This window comes from Fukomys damarensis, unplaced genomic scaffold (assembly GCF_012274545.1).
Source record: "Fukomys damarensis isolate Sample0158 unplaced genomic scaffold, DMR_v1.0_HiC HiC_scaffold_4, whole genome shotgun sequence".
Classification (NCBI taxonomy): Eukaryota; Metazoa; Chordata; class Mammalia; order Rodentia; family Bathyergidae; genus Fukomys; species Fukomys damarensis.
Window position 1 is genome coordinate 17,882,581 of NW_022900916.1, and position 16,097 is coordinate 17,898,677.

Sequence of the window (16,097 nt, forward strand, 5' to 3'; positions counted from 1 at the left end):
GTAGATAAGCAATTAATGTCAATCACTCTCTTTAAACTGAAAACTCACTGGGGATAGAAACTGTTTGTGTGCTCAGCTAACACTGCTTTCCTAGAGCCTGCCAATTTGTTTTTACTGAAAGCATTCAACTGCTTGAATAAATAAAAAATTCTTTGAGTAGTGTGGTCTTACCAATCACAAAAGAGAATAAAGTTGCAATGAAGAATAAAGACACCCAAAATAGTAAATGTGAATATGACAAGAATTGCTAATGAGTAAATACATGTCATAACTAGGAAATTACTAATGTATTTAAGGCCAATTTAAGTATGGTCCATACGACAGATTATGATTAGCTATTAAGTAGTAGACAGCAGAGTCAGAGGCCCTAAAGTTTAATATGGTGTGGTAATTACTATGCCTGTCATGTAGGTCCCTTCAATTCCATATACCAGTGTTTTAATCTCCTGTACCACTGCACCGAAACCCTTCATTTGTCCACTTAAATGTTTTGCTTATTCTCTATCTTAAAATGTAAAAGATTGGCCCTCTTTATTTTCATATTTGTGTGAATAAGGAGCTACACACCTGAAAATAGCAAAGTTAGATCATTGCTTAGAAAACATTACATTTTGCTCAAGAGTTAGTGTCAAAATATAAGAGAAATTGCCGGGCGTGATGGCTCACGCCTGTAATCCCAGCACTCGGGAGGCTGAGGCAGGAGGATCGCTGTGAGTTCGAGACCAGTCTGGGCTACATAGTGAGTTCCAGGTCAGTCTCCACTACATAGTGAGACCCTGTCTCAAAAAACAAAACAAAACAAAAAACAAACAAACAAAAAAGAGAGAGATTGATTGATTTGAAAGGAGGAAATAAAGTCATTGGTAGGCCTGAAGGTATACTGAAAATACAATGGATATAAAAGGCTGAGTAATCTGAAGGCAATGTTTGTTAATTCTTCAAAATATTTATTGGTCTCTCTCTTTTATCTTTGTATAAAGGATTCATGCAACAGAAAACTGTGAGGGAAGAATATTGTTTTGGAGTTAAGCTTTAAAGTGGGCTACATGTAGTAGTGTGTGAGCCTTCTTATTTGAATATTACAATTGAGAAGTTAAAGTGAATAAGATTCTCGTAATGCTTCCTGGCCTGCCAGAATGTTTTTAAGCTTAATAATTTTGCAAACATTAACAAGATTATACAGCTTGCACCTTGGTGAGTATGACATGGATGAAGAGAAACTCTACATAACTGCAGCAGCGAGGAGCTGTTAATTATGTTATGCAAAAAGCAGCAATGAATCTATAAGCCAGTCCAGTGAGGGCATTTTTTTATTATTGACTCTAAACTAGACAAAATATAAAAGCTGGTTCATGTTCTAGCACTGCCAAGGATGAGAACCATGACTCAGCTGTGTTTAGTATTCTTTGATTTACTATCATACTAGCAAATAACCCTTTCAAAGAATGAACATAAGATGAAACACTCAAGTGATTAGATCCTCCCCGAGGCTTTGTTTTATTCCACACAAGGGCATTTCCAAAGTTCAGCACCAACTGCATCCCATGCAGGGGAAGGAATCTTCCCAATCAGCAAAGTGTGGAACACAGGAGTTTGATTTTGTTATACCCATCTGGGTCGGAGGCCTTGGCAGCACAAGAGACTTGTCCCTTTCATTTTGGGGGGACTACGTTGCTGTAAAGAATCATGGCTCTACAACTTATCCCTCAGTACTTCATCCGACCACACACACTGCCAGTACGGTAGGCCTGGTCAGGACCTGTCACAAGCCTGTCCCAGAAGGAGATGGCAGCAGACCTCACCTCAGGAGCCAGTGCTTCAGTTACTGGAACTGCCAATCACACCGGCAGAGAATAATCACTAACCCTGGAGCAGTGATAAGCCAACAATAGCTACTCACTGGAAACAAACAAACAAACAAACAAACAAACAAAAGGTAAGTCCTCTAAGGGGTAAATGAACAGTTTATACTCAATTTCTTTAGCAAATAAAGGAGAACATACAAATCCCACCTTTGGAAAAAAAAAAATACAAACCATAGCATTAGTGGTATCTGGACGACAGAAGACAGGGAGAACTTGTACCCGACCAGGTAGATGTAATTGTCAATTTAGATCTACCAAGAAAGTCATCTCTCCAAATTTAAAATTAGTTTTTCATTTTTTTTCCTGTATGGCTTGGGATAAATATCGTAGAGAAATGCATTAGCCCCTCTGAGTAATGTTTCGAACAAATAAAAAAGAAAAAATTTAAGTATACATGCATTTTAAAATGCATCCGTTTATCATAATTTACCTAATCATGAAATCAATGGGAATTTGCAAATCTGAGAATCGTTTCATTCCACATTCTTTTCTCATCCTTACAAAATTATGCCTTAACAAAAAGGAGGGCTTGAACAGAGAGCAGGGGAAAGGGGAAAAGAAATAAGAACCGAGATGTATTATGCAAAGATACAGATTCGCAACAATGAATGCCATCCTATTGTATACCTCAAACATTCCAATAAAATTAAGAATTAATAATTAATTAATAAAATCCACTTCATGGATAAAATCAAGGACAACATATGCTATATTGTATGTATTCCAGGCAACCCGACTAGGTATACTATATTGTTAGGTCACAGATAATCTTATTCATATTGCTTATGTAAAATTATATAGAAAAGAAATATTATAAGTTCAAAAGTTATCCCAGGTACAACCTGTCTATGATTTCTTGAATATTTGCAGCTTTAAATGGAAAATATCCACTTGCAAAACGGTGTACTTCTATGGATGAATCGATTTGAAGATGAGTCTTGATAAATCATGCTTTCCTTCTAAAATTGTCTTTGTTTACCTCATTAGGAAAAGTCATTAGATTTCTATGGAAAGAAAGTGAGTGTGAGAGACGGGGTTTTGAGAAGTCAAGTCCTCAGATAAAGGACTGCCTATTCTTCAAACAAACCTGGAAATCACGCTTTCATAAAACATTTACGAACATTTTTCACATTTTTTGTCATAAGTATTTGATATGGTTGAGAAAAATATTGTCTTTTGTTCCTAGTTCACATCATTATTTAAATCAGAGACCCTGAAAAAGTGACACAGCACTGGAAACAGCAGAGGAGGTCATCTTCTGTCCTATCCACACGTGTGACCTCTTAAACCTTTGTTTACTTGCTATGAGTCCTCAAAGCCTTCATGCTTGTTCTTGTCAAATACTCAAAAGAATCCTTATCCTTTCCCTTCTCTATGTCCAGATTCTCAATTTGAATCCCAATGATCAGTTCATAAAATGTCACAATTAAAACAAATGGCTACATTTAACTTAGGCTGCTAAAACTGCTGAATCAAAGCTGTAAATTTTATATTTGGTCAAATCTCTCCCAATTGGGAAATGTAATATTATATCTCAAATGAGAAAATATATTTCCTACTAAGTCCTAGGGGGTGAGAAGCTAAGTGACAGCAGTTGAGACAGTTCACCTAATGCTGATTAATGGACGAAGAAGACATAAGTGTATTTCAGAAGAGAATGAAGAAAATGGACATGGATCTCTTTAAGGGAGGAGACCAAAGGTAAAAATTATTGATGACCCAAAGACATGTGTTTTGAAAGAACTCAACGTCTCCAATTTAAAAGCGTTCATTGCCGGAGTTCATTCATTAATTCAGTGCTTTTTAGGTAACTGTTTTGTGCCAGGTACTTGTTCAAAGAAGAAGAAGAAGAAGAACGGCACAATGGGAATACATGAAAGGTGAAAATGCAGTGCTGGCAGTTAGGGAACTTTAAGCAGCTTGAGGTCAGAAGAACACAGGATTGAAGGAATAGCGTGGCAACAGACATTTTGTGAAGATATAAAGAAGAGTTGCACTATGATTCTTTGAAAGCAAGCGATACATAAAAGGTGAGGGTTGGTGGGAAGTAAGGTTGAAGTGAGATGACATTAATAATCCTGAAATTAAGATCCACATGTAATTCAATAGGTAAATGTCAGTACCAAAATTAAAAATAAATGGCACAAAGAGAAAAAGGTTAAAACACTCAACTCTCTCTTTTCTTAAAGAGATATGAAGTGGGCGTTTGGCAGGGCTCTGTGAGAAAGTTTTGAGGAGAGTGGAGAGGAAAAGAGACCATGGGCACTTCGCGCTACCTGGGTCCGCTTGAGAAGGAAAATAATAAATGACACCCATTTTCATGGTCTTTGATTTTCAGTCCCATCAATATCACGAGTGAATAAAAGGATTTTCCCCAGATATAAAATGAAATGAAATGTCGAAAGAATTAAAGATTTGAGCAAGACCATGATTGAAGTTGTATACTTACCATGTGAGTAAGTTGGATAGTAAGGGAAAAGAGCAAAGACTCATTGGAAGAAAATGAGGTGTACCAAGGACTGGGGCTTGTTGGGAAGTAGGGAAAGCAACGCGGTTGCTACATAGTGATTCTAAAAGTGAGGGGTTCTAGGCACACTAAGATATGTAATGGATCCATTCATTACTAACCATCATCATCGAACGGAGAAGAGTGTCAAAATAGGTAAGGAGGTTAAGGGATTCAGCCAAAAGTAGTTCACTTGCCAACCCATATTCTTAGACAAACCTCCTGATGAAAGGAAAAGGAGACATTGCCTTTCAGATACCCAAATCTGGTTAAATAATAGTGGAGAGAGGATGCTAACGTATAGGCGGTAGTATTTTAAAAATGAAAGCCATGCAACTCATATCAACTCTACTTTTGTTTTTGGATTATAGGAGTGCACTGCCACTCCTGGCTTTCTATTTGTGCTTTTGATGCCACATCCCAAGCAGGTGAGCAGAGTTATACATTGAAATAAATTATTATCATTGAAAATTTGGAATCACTGTTCAAATAGAACCCCTCCTCCATTTATTGCCCATGTAACAACATAGACCCTGTTTAATAACATAATTTGTCCAAAACTTCAAATTTTTCAACTTTTTTTTAAACTATTAAGAAAATTTAAATCCCTGATATATGCTCACCTTACCACTAAAAACCTGTACATCCATCCAGACTTCTCCTTTCTTCTCACCCTTATTTGTAGCAGGTTCTAATGTGCATCAAAAGGAACCCTTCCCCATGCAAATCTCTTAGATTTTATCTTCCCCCCTTCTTACATGTCCATCCAAAGTCCCTTTTCTTTTCTGCAATTTTATCACTCTCAAAAAAAAAAATTTCTCAGAAAAATAAAATCTTCAAACCTCTATTATTCTCCAGAAAAAGCTCTGTCTTTCCTTAAACCCTCATAGATAAAACTTTCTGAGTGAGTCATTCTGCCTTGCTTTCCTGAACTCCCACTCATTCAACACATTTTCATCTGGGTTTCGCCCCCTTCCCATGACTTCAGCAATTCAGTGTTAGCGAATACATCTTTAGCAATGTTCACTCTGTGTTTGAATGCGTCTGGTGGACCTCATCTCAATGAACCCCTTGGCAAAGTCCAACAGAGACAGTCACTGTCATTTTTATAGGACCATCTTTCCTAGTTTTTAGAATGCCACAGCTTTCGGTTGTTGAGGTTCTTCTCTGACAACATGCTTTAATCCTTTGCAAGATTATTTAATTCAATATACTCTAAAATATTAGGATGAACTAAGGTTCCTTCCTAAATTGTCTTTTTTTCATTCTAATTGTTCTTCCAAGAAGTCTGACCTATACCAAAGGCTTCAATTACCATTTATGCTACTGAATCTTCCCTAATTTGTTGTTCTCACGCCTTTTTCATACAACTGTTCACTCAACAGTTACTCTTGGATGAGTGGAATCTTGGTTTCCATGGGAAAATAAAAGAGTAATCATCTCTAATTCTTTAAAGTGCTTTTATTGTCTATTGTTTAATGAATTTCTAGTCTTCTCTCAAGACTCAATTCAAAGTCAAAATTATCTGCCTGATAAATATCTCTCATCTTCTATAGCAACATGTGGCTATTTCTACCACTGCAGATATACTATAGTGTTAAAATGTCTACATCAATATCTTTTCATCCAACTCCCAATTTAGGAGCTCCTTAGAGTTACAGTCAGATTATATTCATAATTTTATTTCCAAAAATTACTGGTCTGACATCTGATATGTGCTTAAAATTTTTGAAAGACTAATAGAATGCTAATAGCACAGTACATTCTAAATTGTACAGTGGAGTTTTCAAACACATGTTAATGCCTCCTCATAGTAGAAGGAATTCTGTGATGAAAGAAGGTCAGAAAAGTTTGCATTTCTTCCTAGTTAGAGATTTTAACACATGATTACGTCCTAAGAACTATCCGAGTTCTCTTTTCTTCTTTTAACACATATATTCACATTCTTCAAACAGTTTTTCTCTAATTCTTATACAGTTTGCATTTTGGCTTATTAGTTTCAATGAAACAGATGTTTAAAAAAGCAAAGGATGTGATACAATTGTCCAGGGTGTTTTTTGATGATAAGATACAGGTGTTACATCTTTCAATATAGCTTCGATTGTGCAGTAAAACAACTGATCAATACATTATTGCTAAAGACTTGACAAATACATCAAATCTAATAGATTCTTTTTTATTTTATATAATATTATTAATATCAAGAATAAAAGTACATTCACCAAACTATAAAAATAGCAACGTCACAGCCACATTCATGACATTCTTTTATTTTTAAGTGTTCTTATAAAAACAATATGGTGGCTGGGTCGGGAGCAGGCGTGGCTCTCCTTCCCGCTGTGGATCGGGGCCCAGCCTACCTCCCGGTGCTTGAGCGATGGCGGCTGGGTCAGGAGCAAGCATGGAATGGATAACCATATTGGTCTAGAAATGTTAATTTTTTTCATTTTTACTTTTATTTTTTTTCCATGTATACAGGGGTAACACATCATACTAAATATGTAAGGTCATATCTACATGGGTTTGATTACAGAAACTAATAAAGTATTCTCTAAATAATGAAAAAAAAGAATAAAATAAGACTATAAGAGCAAGAAGCAATTTAAATATGTTCAGGGACCATTTTCATCTCCAGAATTAAGGATTATTTTAATGTTTCATCATTGCCTTTTCTCTTTTACTTTCCTTTTTAGTTTTATTTTAGGACTCCCTATTTTTAATGTTCATACAGAGATTTCTTTAACTGAAATACCAAATAGTTTCTTTGGTGTGAAAAACTATAATAGTACACAGGATCCTAATGAGATAATTAATAATGTGAAATAGGAAGTAAAGGGCTAAAGGTGCAGGGAAAGTGGGAAGGGTGGGGGAAAGGTAATAAGGGAGAGGAAAAAAATATGAGAAACTGAAAAAATGGAAATAAAGTGTTTGTAAATGGGGAGGGGAGGAGGGGGTAAAGGGAGGGTAGGGACAAGGGGAAAAAATGAGAATCAAGATCTATTATGTAAAGGTACAGAATCCCAATGATGTATGTAACTGTATTGTATACCTAGATTGTACCAATAAACTCAATAAAAAAAAAACAACAATATTGTTACCCAAGCACCACATGTACCTACACGTAGTTACCTCCACGTAGCAAGGAGTTTGAATAGCAAAAGCATCAACAGGCCCAAAACAGAACTTTCACCTACAGCTCAAAAATTTTACCACGTCACTTTCAGAATATGTTGTCTAACCGTTTGGACAAACCACATCCAGCGAAGTAGAGAGCCCAAAGTAACAGCCCTCCCTTGAATGGTGTTTTGCAGTATGCTTTCTTTAATGTGTGACAGAGAGGGAACCTCCGAGGCCAGATAGAAAGTTCTAACATATCCTGTGGCCAGCAGCATTATGAAACAATAGCATGCCTCTCTCGGTAATCAGAACTCTTATTAAGAACAACACGATAGCAAAGTGACTCATCAGCCTGTGTGCTCTTTCTCGATTCTAGTAATTTGGGACAAGGGTGGGGAAGTCACAAGTCGTTTATGTGCTGCACAAAATGACAGGCAAGAGAAGTTACTAAGCAACATTAAGCACTTGCATTTTTCTAATCTTTAAAAGCTTCCCAAAGCTGAATAATCCTGTAATATAAAGGGAAAGGGAAAAGCAATGTGGGAGTCATACTTTTGACTGAATGGAGATGTTTTGCTCAATAATTCTGAAATTCTGATTCACCACAAACTCATCTGTCCTGGTCTTCAACATTGCTTTAGGTGTAGAATCCCTTGAACTCACCATTACCCTTACACTTACTGCCTTCACGCAGACCAGGTCTACAGTGAAAACCGTGAGGCGGGGAAGTAGTCCTTATGAGACTGAAAACCAGCCTGCTCCCAAGTAATTCAATATGAGCTGTGTGTTTCTTTCCCAGAACTATTACAACAGCAGGAGGAGCAGCAATAGGAAATGATGCTTTCGTTCTCTTGCTAAGGTGTGCTTGCTTTTGTCTGTCTCTTTCACCAAAGGGCAGATATTAGTACTGTGGAACCTTGTCCATTCTCGTGGCTCATCCTTCACCCATCCTGGCACAGAGCTTCAGAGAGTAGCCTGTGGATGACCCAGGCATGAAATAGGGTGCAATTTCTTGCTGTAAGCAGTTCTGTCTCTTAAGGTTATAATCTTAATAGTTCCATTTATACAAACCTTAACCTTCCCAGCAATAGCCGAATATTACATAGAATGTTCAGAACACACACCAGGAAAAGTATGACAAGTGAAATTTCCTCAGTCTTATTTCCTTTCTTTCACCACCAAAGGAATTCCTTGGTGCAAAGCCAAAGAAGAGACACTACCTTATTTATATTCCTGTATCAGCAAAACAAGTTGCCAAGTGAACTACAAACTCATCTTTTCTGCTTGAAGATGTTTTCTGGTCAAGGATCCAGTAATTCTTTCCCAAAGCTCCTCTATTTCTTCCTCTTCTCTGGCTCATATAACTCAAAGGGAACTAATCTGGGTAATAGCAGGATTCCTCATAAGAGGTTACATTTTCCCAGCATGCTTAGCTGCAAAAAGAAGAGTAGTCAATTTAAAGCAAGGTGGAATATAAACTGATACACCAAATGGACAGCAGCCCTATGTTTTAAGAATGTGAAAGCGGGGTGGGGGGACTCCCGTCATGGTTTTATGTAATGGGAAGGGAATAAAAATTTCTGAGGTTTAAAAGTGTGTCAATCACTACTTTGGGTAGGTTATGTATCATCTAATTTATCCATGTTAAGAGTTAACTCTTTTTGGTAACTCGGTAAAAATCTTTTGGGCAAAAATACTAAGTAACAGACACTATAAGGAGAGAAGTTATAACGGTACTTAATACATTTAATGAGTCCTGTTAGATATATTTATATTTATATAAAACTAAATATAGGCCTTTTCAACACATGTTTTAGAACATTTTTCTTATTACTAATATTTTATCTGAGACTTTCCAAGTAAATTGGAAATAATAAGTAACAAATATTTTCAATGTATATGATGTTCTTTTTTTTCTGGTGCTCTAAGATACATGATGGAAGCACGTAATTCTATGAAACGGATTCTATTTTCATTATCTTTTCACTTTCATTTCACAAGAAGGAATCTAAACCACAGAATTTAAATCACTTGTTCAAGTTCAACCAAGCAGTAAGGATTTGAACCCAAGAAATCTGAGTATAAAAACCGAGTATTCATTCCCATCTCATTATGAAGCTCAAGTAAGCCCCTTTGCCTGTTGAGAAAGTAATTGTGCAGCTTATTTCTCTACAGCATTATCCACCAATCCATCTCCCCTTGCACATTCCAAACATGAGATTTGTTAAAGAAAAATAAAATATAAGGTAAGGTCCAGGTGTTTTCCTGCGGTAACATTATCCTAAGATTACTCTGTTGGTGAAAGTCCAAATATATTCTGAATAGCTACCGCATCTCCCCACCCATCTGTCCTCCTCCTAATGATAATTCTTTAATAGCTGATTCATGTGGATTATCAAGAATACAACATAATGATTTGAATTAAACCATTAGTCTTTAAAATGTATTCTATTTAAAAAGTCATAGTTTATATCCAGTCACTATTTAACAATATTTAATAATAGTTAAATATTGACTAAAAGTTTATAAAATCATTAGTAATAAAATTCAAATTATTGCATAAACAACGCTTCTTTGTGGGGAGGAGAATGGGGATTGATTTCTTCCCCTCTAATAATCATTATTTTACTCTTCTTTAGTAGAACAAAAGTATCTCATATCTGCTTGCAGAAATGATTCACCATTTGTTAACAATGATTGAATTAAATCTTCTAAACTGCTTCTGCTCAAAGAAAGAGTGTAAGATACAAACAGAAGAACCATTTTACAACTTCATACTACTGTCCTGTAAAAAATGAACCTTTAGTGCATCTCTTATCCTAATATTTGTCTTTATTTTCTCTAAAGGTACATCAATTATTTACTGCAATAAATTAGATATAAATAGCATATTTATTTTGTAGTCTAGAAATAAATGCCATCTGTCATACATCAAAAATCCCATGCCTATATTCTAAATATGTAATGCCAGTTGAGCAGCCCTAATCCAAAGATCTGAAATTTGAAATGTCCCCAAATCAGAAACTTAATGAGCATTATTGTGATACCCCAAATAAAATACTTCACACCTGACCTCATGTGAAAGATCACAGTCAAAATACAATACACTAAATTACTGTTTAATATTATCTTCAGGCTAATTTGCCTGAAATACACTCTGGCTTATAACTTATAGATTGAAAGAAAATGCTCTAGTCTTTTTAAGGTAAAGGCTAAATACTGTGACAATGAGTCTCCCCTTTCTTTGAGGGATAAAATTAGAGTGTTTAATCCAGTTACTTAGAATAAGTATTTCTCTATTGAGCTCTAATACAGTGTTAGACAGTATGCTAAGCCCTAAAGTTCTGTACACAAAGAACATCTTCATTTTGTTCTTCAATATAGAAGCCAGATGATTTGAACCATCTGTTGTATATTTAAATAATAAAGATAAGCACAGCAGTTTCAGTGGAAGCATAGGCAGGTGGACCATTTGTAGAATCTAAATAGAATCCTCATAGTGTCATGACACATTAGGGTGGAGTGACAACAGAGGAGTTTGGTTATCAAAAAGTAAATTATAGAAAGACAAGTCTAAGCAGAGATGGAGGAGGTGCAAAATAGCATAAGCTTCAGAGGGTTATAAGCCAGTGACAGTGAACAGTGGACCTAGAGACATTTAGTTAAAAGCATGGTCTATAGAACCAGAGTGGACTCAAGTCTGGGCTCTTTTTCTGCCAGTTTGCAGGTAGGAAAAAACTGCTTATCATTATTATTGTTTCTTCAGTTTTCTCTTTTATAAAATAAGAAAGAAAATACTAACAAGATAGCCTGGAAAGATATCATCAAGATTAAATGTGCAAGGTGTTTATAGGAGCAACTGGCATATAGTGTACCCCCACAAACTTACTGCTATTATTTTTAAACTGGAAGAGGATGGGAGCCAATGAGCAAGAAACTCAACTGTAATACTACATTGAAAAACCAGCTTTTAGAACACCATTCCCAGCCCCGATGTAAACTGTCAAAAAGACAAGACAATGAACCAGGGCCAACAATGTGAATATACTCGTAATACTCCTACCCCATGTATGAATCTGACAGCACCTTACTAGTGTTAACGTTGGCCATGGGGCAGATTCATTGATTTTCTGAATTTGAAGGGAACAGCTGTTGTATTCCTTGCCTCTATAGTGGCTGGCATATTGCCAATCAGAAATAACAGAGTCAAGGACATTGCGTGTCGAATTTACAATGCAACACTAACGCCTTATTAAAGACAAATTCTTCATTTCAAATTGTTGACTCAGATAATTCTTAAAAAAGAATTTCAGCTGCTTAAATTTAGCATGCTGAGAAAGACCAATCCTAAAATACTACTTGGCTCTGTGCCTATAACATTTTCCCTTATTCCTTCTTAGTGTTTGTTGTCTTTTTTGACAAGGAGACAAGTGACAGTAATCATGTTAGCCTCCATTACTCTTCACATTTTATCCAAATGAACCATTCTGTTTTTATTCTCACTAGTTGAAAATGGTCTTTTACTTCCTGAAAAATGTCCAGGGGATGACGATGCAAGAACCAGAGTTCCTTCCAGCACCATTTTCCCTTCCAGTTATCAATGGAACTTCTCCCCAACACACTTTTCTTTGAATCATAATTTTTCTCTGTTTTGCAAAACTCTGGAAGGGTTATCTGAAGATATGCCTCATTTTTACAATCAGACTTTAAAACTGTTTGAAGAGATGTTTACCCCTACTTAAGGGGATCATTCAAGTACAAAACTTTAAAGATCTCCAAGCCATAAACAGACTAAACCATTTTTTTTTAATGCTCTTAAGGATAGATTCTGGACGTATCTTAATACTACCTCCTACCATGTCCTCTTTAGGTGTCAATTTATGTTCCAAATGCGGTAGTTTTGGCTTAGATATCAGCAGAGAAGGGAAGTCTCTTGCCTGGCATGACTTCTCAAGCGCTCATCACCTATGGCACTGCTGGAGTGATTTGCTTACTTCTCCCTGATCCAGTGCACAGTACCATTTTAACAGAACAGACAGTGAAGTGATTAGGGGAGTTAGTCACACTGGGGTCTGGTCCTTGTCCATCGTATACCAAGGAAGTTGCTTGCTGCAGGTTTTTTGATTCTCTGTGGGACTGAATGCCTCTCAGTGGGAAAGAATGCCACCTCCTAAAGCTGTCATAACACGAAACAAATGTTATACCCAAAGCACTTAACACACTACCTTCCGTCACTGAACACACAGTGACTTCCAATACTCATTCACTCTGTGACCAAATCATACCCAGAAACAATCCAGCAGGCTCTCTAGGAGTTGAATCTACTTCACTGTTAATACCAAAGAGTGAACAAGTGTTGGCAACTCTAACTTGGCGTTATTTTATGTCGATGTTTCAGAAGAGAGCAAATGCTAAAGACAGGAGAGAGGCAACAGGAAGAGGTATATTCACAACTTCGCCTGAAGCAAGTGTCCTCTGGCCACTGTATCTGGGAAAGAAGTATTACTCTTAAGAGAATTCTACAGCAGTGCCATGCATATATCTAAATACATCTCTGTTCCTGAGGACAGCCAGAAGCACAAACATCCAGGAAAGCATAATCTGAAAATGTCATTTCAAGTCTAGTTATCAAATCATAGTCATTATCGTTAGACAATGCTACATTTAGGAACTAACAGCTACCTTTGGTTTGTCAGGCCACAAGTCTTTCAGTGGTGTGCAAGGAAAATCATGAGACAGAGGACGCTTTCCCAGTTCATACAACATACCACCAAACCTCACCAATGGTTTAAATATGAAAATAATTGTTTTACTTAAAAAATTGTTTTGCCAATCTCCTTTTCAGGTACAAAAAGAGCTTTGTTTACCAGTAGGACAAGTAAAGTGTCTGCAGCTCAATTCTACTTACTTAAGTTCCTATCTTTAATAAAATATTCAGGATGCTCAGCTAGATTTTCCTCTTCCATAGTAAAATATCTGAGGTTTAAGACATAGTCCATTTTGGAGCAACAGGAAAATACTTGAAAACTCACTCCAACTTATATTGTTTTAGATTCTGTGTAGACATTTCCTTTTGTTTTAAAAATTTAACCACACCCAGATAGGCACTATTGTAACCTTTCCCTAGATATTTTGCTCTACTCACCTGTAGAGTTTATTCATAGAGAAATGTGGCCCATAAAATAGATTGCCTATATCAAATTAATTTTTTTCTAACAGTGTATCTTAGAAATCGCTAAGATGAGTAGCTAATTTCACAAAACAATTCAAATTATATCTGGAACATGTTTTATTTTTAGTAACAATGAAAATTAGATAGATTAAGGAATGAGTAATACAATTTAAAATTGAAGTAATGCTTAATTTCCTCATTTCTAAGATAGAATATTCCAGACGTATTCTGCATTTCTCCATCATTATTATAAAAGTTTTAAATTACCTCTTCCCATAGATTTATGCTAGCCTATGGAAGTCCCCAGTATAGAAATCTAGATCCTGTCTTAGGTAACTTCTGTTCTTGCAATAATCTTTCTTGGAGAAATATGTAATAATACAGTGATTTCTCCAATGATCCTCTAAGTCTAACATTTTTGTGAGCCATCCTCTTTTTAGTCTTTCTTTTTCATTATTAAAAAAACAAAACAAAATCGGTCTGTGTGAAAGGACCTGGCTAGACGCCCCAACATTTTAGATTAATTATTTCTACTTTCTCTTTTAGAAAAAAGACCTTAAGTATTCTGCCTGGGCTCCTGTGTATTTATTTGGTCATTTGTTTCACAATGGCCTGGCCCTTCTCTGACCTATTTTTAAAAGAGTTGGTTATCTGCAATTTGAGCAACCAGCTGAAGTTGTTTTATAAAAGTTTGTTCAGCCTGCATGTTGTGCCAGTGAACATAACGCTGCTTAATTTCCAAGTGTAAGGCCATCTATGTAAAAATCTCCACTTTGAAATTACAAGGAAGGCAAGCGGAGATGATTGCTTCAGTGAGAAACTGAGGAAACTTAACATCCCACCAGCTAAAGAGCATTTAAACGTTTATCACATAAGCATCCCCGAGGTTGTTGCTTAGCAGTTATCTGAAGACGAAGCTCACATTTTATTTTCAATAAGGTGAATCAACGACATTTTATTTTGTCTCTGCTTGTTTATCTTACAGATTAGGAAACAAATCTGGAGTGAAACTTGTAATAACCGTTAAGTAGGGCATTTGAAACTCTAAACCAGCCTCTTAAGATTTGTTTTATAATAAGCCAGCCGCTAGCTCATCAGTAACTTTCAGGAGACCACTCTTACAATAAATCTAGCACGCATTTACCGGTGCTTTTGCCTAAAATCACAACGGACTGGGCACTTTCTGCAGACCTGAAAGCAAAGGTATCCAGCAGCAAAACACAAAAGAGAGTACCAGGGTCAGAGCATAAGTAGGACAGGAGTCTGGGACCAAACCGATTTCGCATTTCACCTAAAATCCAGAGCTACGCTCTCCCAACTTTGCTCGCCAAGCCTTCGCAGCTCCCCTTCCCCCGCGCCTCATCCCCAGAAGCCACTCAGATCGCCGCCTGCTCCGGCGGAACTTACTGCAGTGTGGTGCAGGGCAGGCAGGCGCAGCTGCAGGCGAGAGCGCCGGCTGCTCGGAGAGGACGGGACGCCGGCTCGCTGAGCTCTGTGCCAGCGCCCTCCCTCTGCTCGGCTTCCCCGAGCGCAGCCTCTCAACTCGGCGCGCCGCGTCCTCCTCCCTCCTGCCGCCCCCTTCCCCTTCCCGAAGGCGCGGCCCGAAGCAGCGCCTGGGAGATGGAAATTTACTTCCCGGCGACACCACGGGCTGCTCGCAGTCCACCAGCCCCCTGATCAGAAACAGCGGGGGATGAAAGGCGTGGGTTTCCGGAGCCTGGAAGACAATTTTGGAGTCTCCCCCTTCCCCACATCGCACTCCTCCCACTGCGCCCTCCTCCTCCACCGCGGCCACCTCCGGGGCTCCGGGCTCGGGCTCCAGCTCAGAGTCACGCACCAACGTTGCATTCTCCGTGCCCGTAGGCACCCAGAAGCAACCCGAATTGGTCGTAGTGCGAATACCTGTTCTCCATGACTAACACTCCGTTTTCACCTCTCTTAATCCTTGATTTGCATCAAGACGCGTGGAGACTGGAAGTCTGTGCAGTGTGTGCGCGGCGAGCAGGAGGCATCTGCGCGGCTGCAATCCACAGCCCTGCCGGGCTCTGGCTGCAGCCGCTGTTGTTGCTACTATAGCTGTTGGAGCGCAGGGAAAAATGAGACAGGGAGACAGGGCTGGCTTCGCAGCTGTTTAACCGCTGGCTGAGTTATGACGGGGGGGAGACTGAGCAGGTACCAGCGGCTGGGAATGACACTTTCAACTGGATGGCTCACCGCAATTGCTACCCTTCAGGGTGCTCTCCCCTCCTCCTCTCTAACTCTGCGGCCTTGGATGGGTCATTGCCCGTTCAGCCCCCACCTGCCGAACTCCCTTGCAGCCCCCGTGCAGCTGCACACTCTATGCTGCATTCCACCTTCGTGGTCTGGGAGCAGGTAGCCGGGGAGGGCAGAAGGATGAAGTGGAGTAGCCGCTGAATGTTGGCGGGGAAACTGTACG

The 16,097-nt window shown here is 38.2% G+C and overlaps 1 protein-coding gene across 10 annotated transcripts in view; it reads right to left on the reverse strand.

The window, feature by feature from the left end:
* Nucleotides 1–15,849, reverse strand: part of Dgkb (diacylglycerol kinase beta) — a 609,362-nt gene extending 593,513 nt beyond the window's left edge. For 3 of the 10 annotated variants that reach the window (XM_033757026.1, XM_010643348.3, XM_010643353.3), the window contains exon 1: nucleotides 15,068–15,396. The gene's annotated coding sequence lies outside the window, so the exon portion shown is untranslated. Of the gene's footprint in view, nucleotides 1–15,067; nucleotides 15,397–15,562 lie in introns of those variants that run through there. The other 7 variants (XM_010643349.2, XM_019210539.2, XM_010643346.3 and 4 more) reach the window with 5 other exon arrangements.
* Between the last annotated feature and the right edge of the window lie 248 nt (nucleotides 15,850–16,097).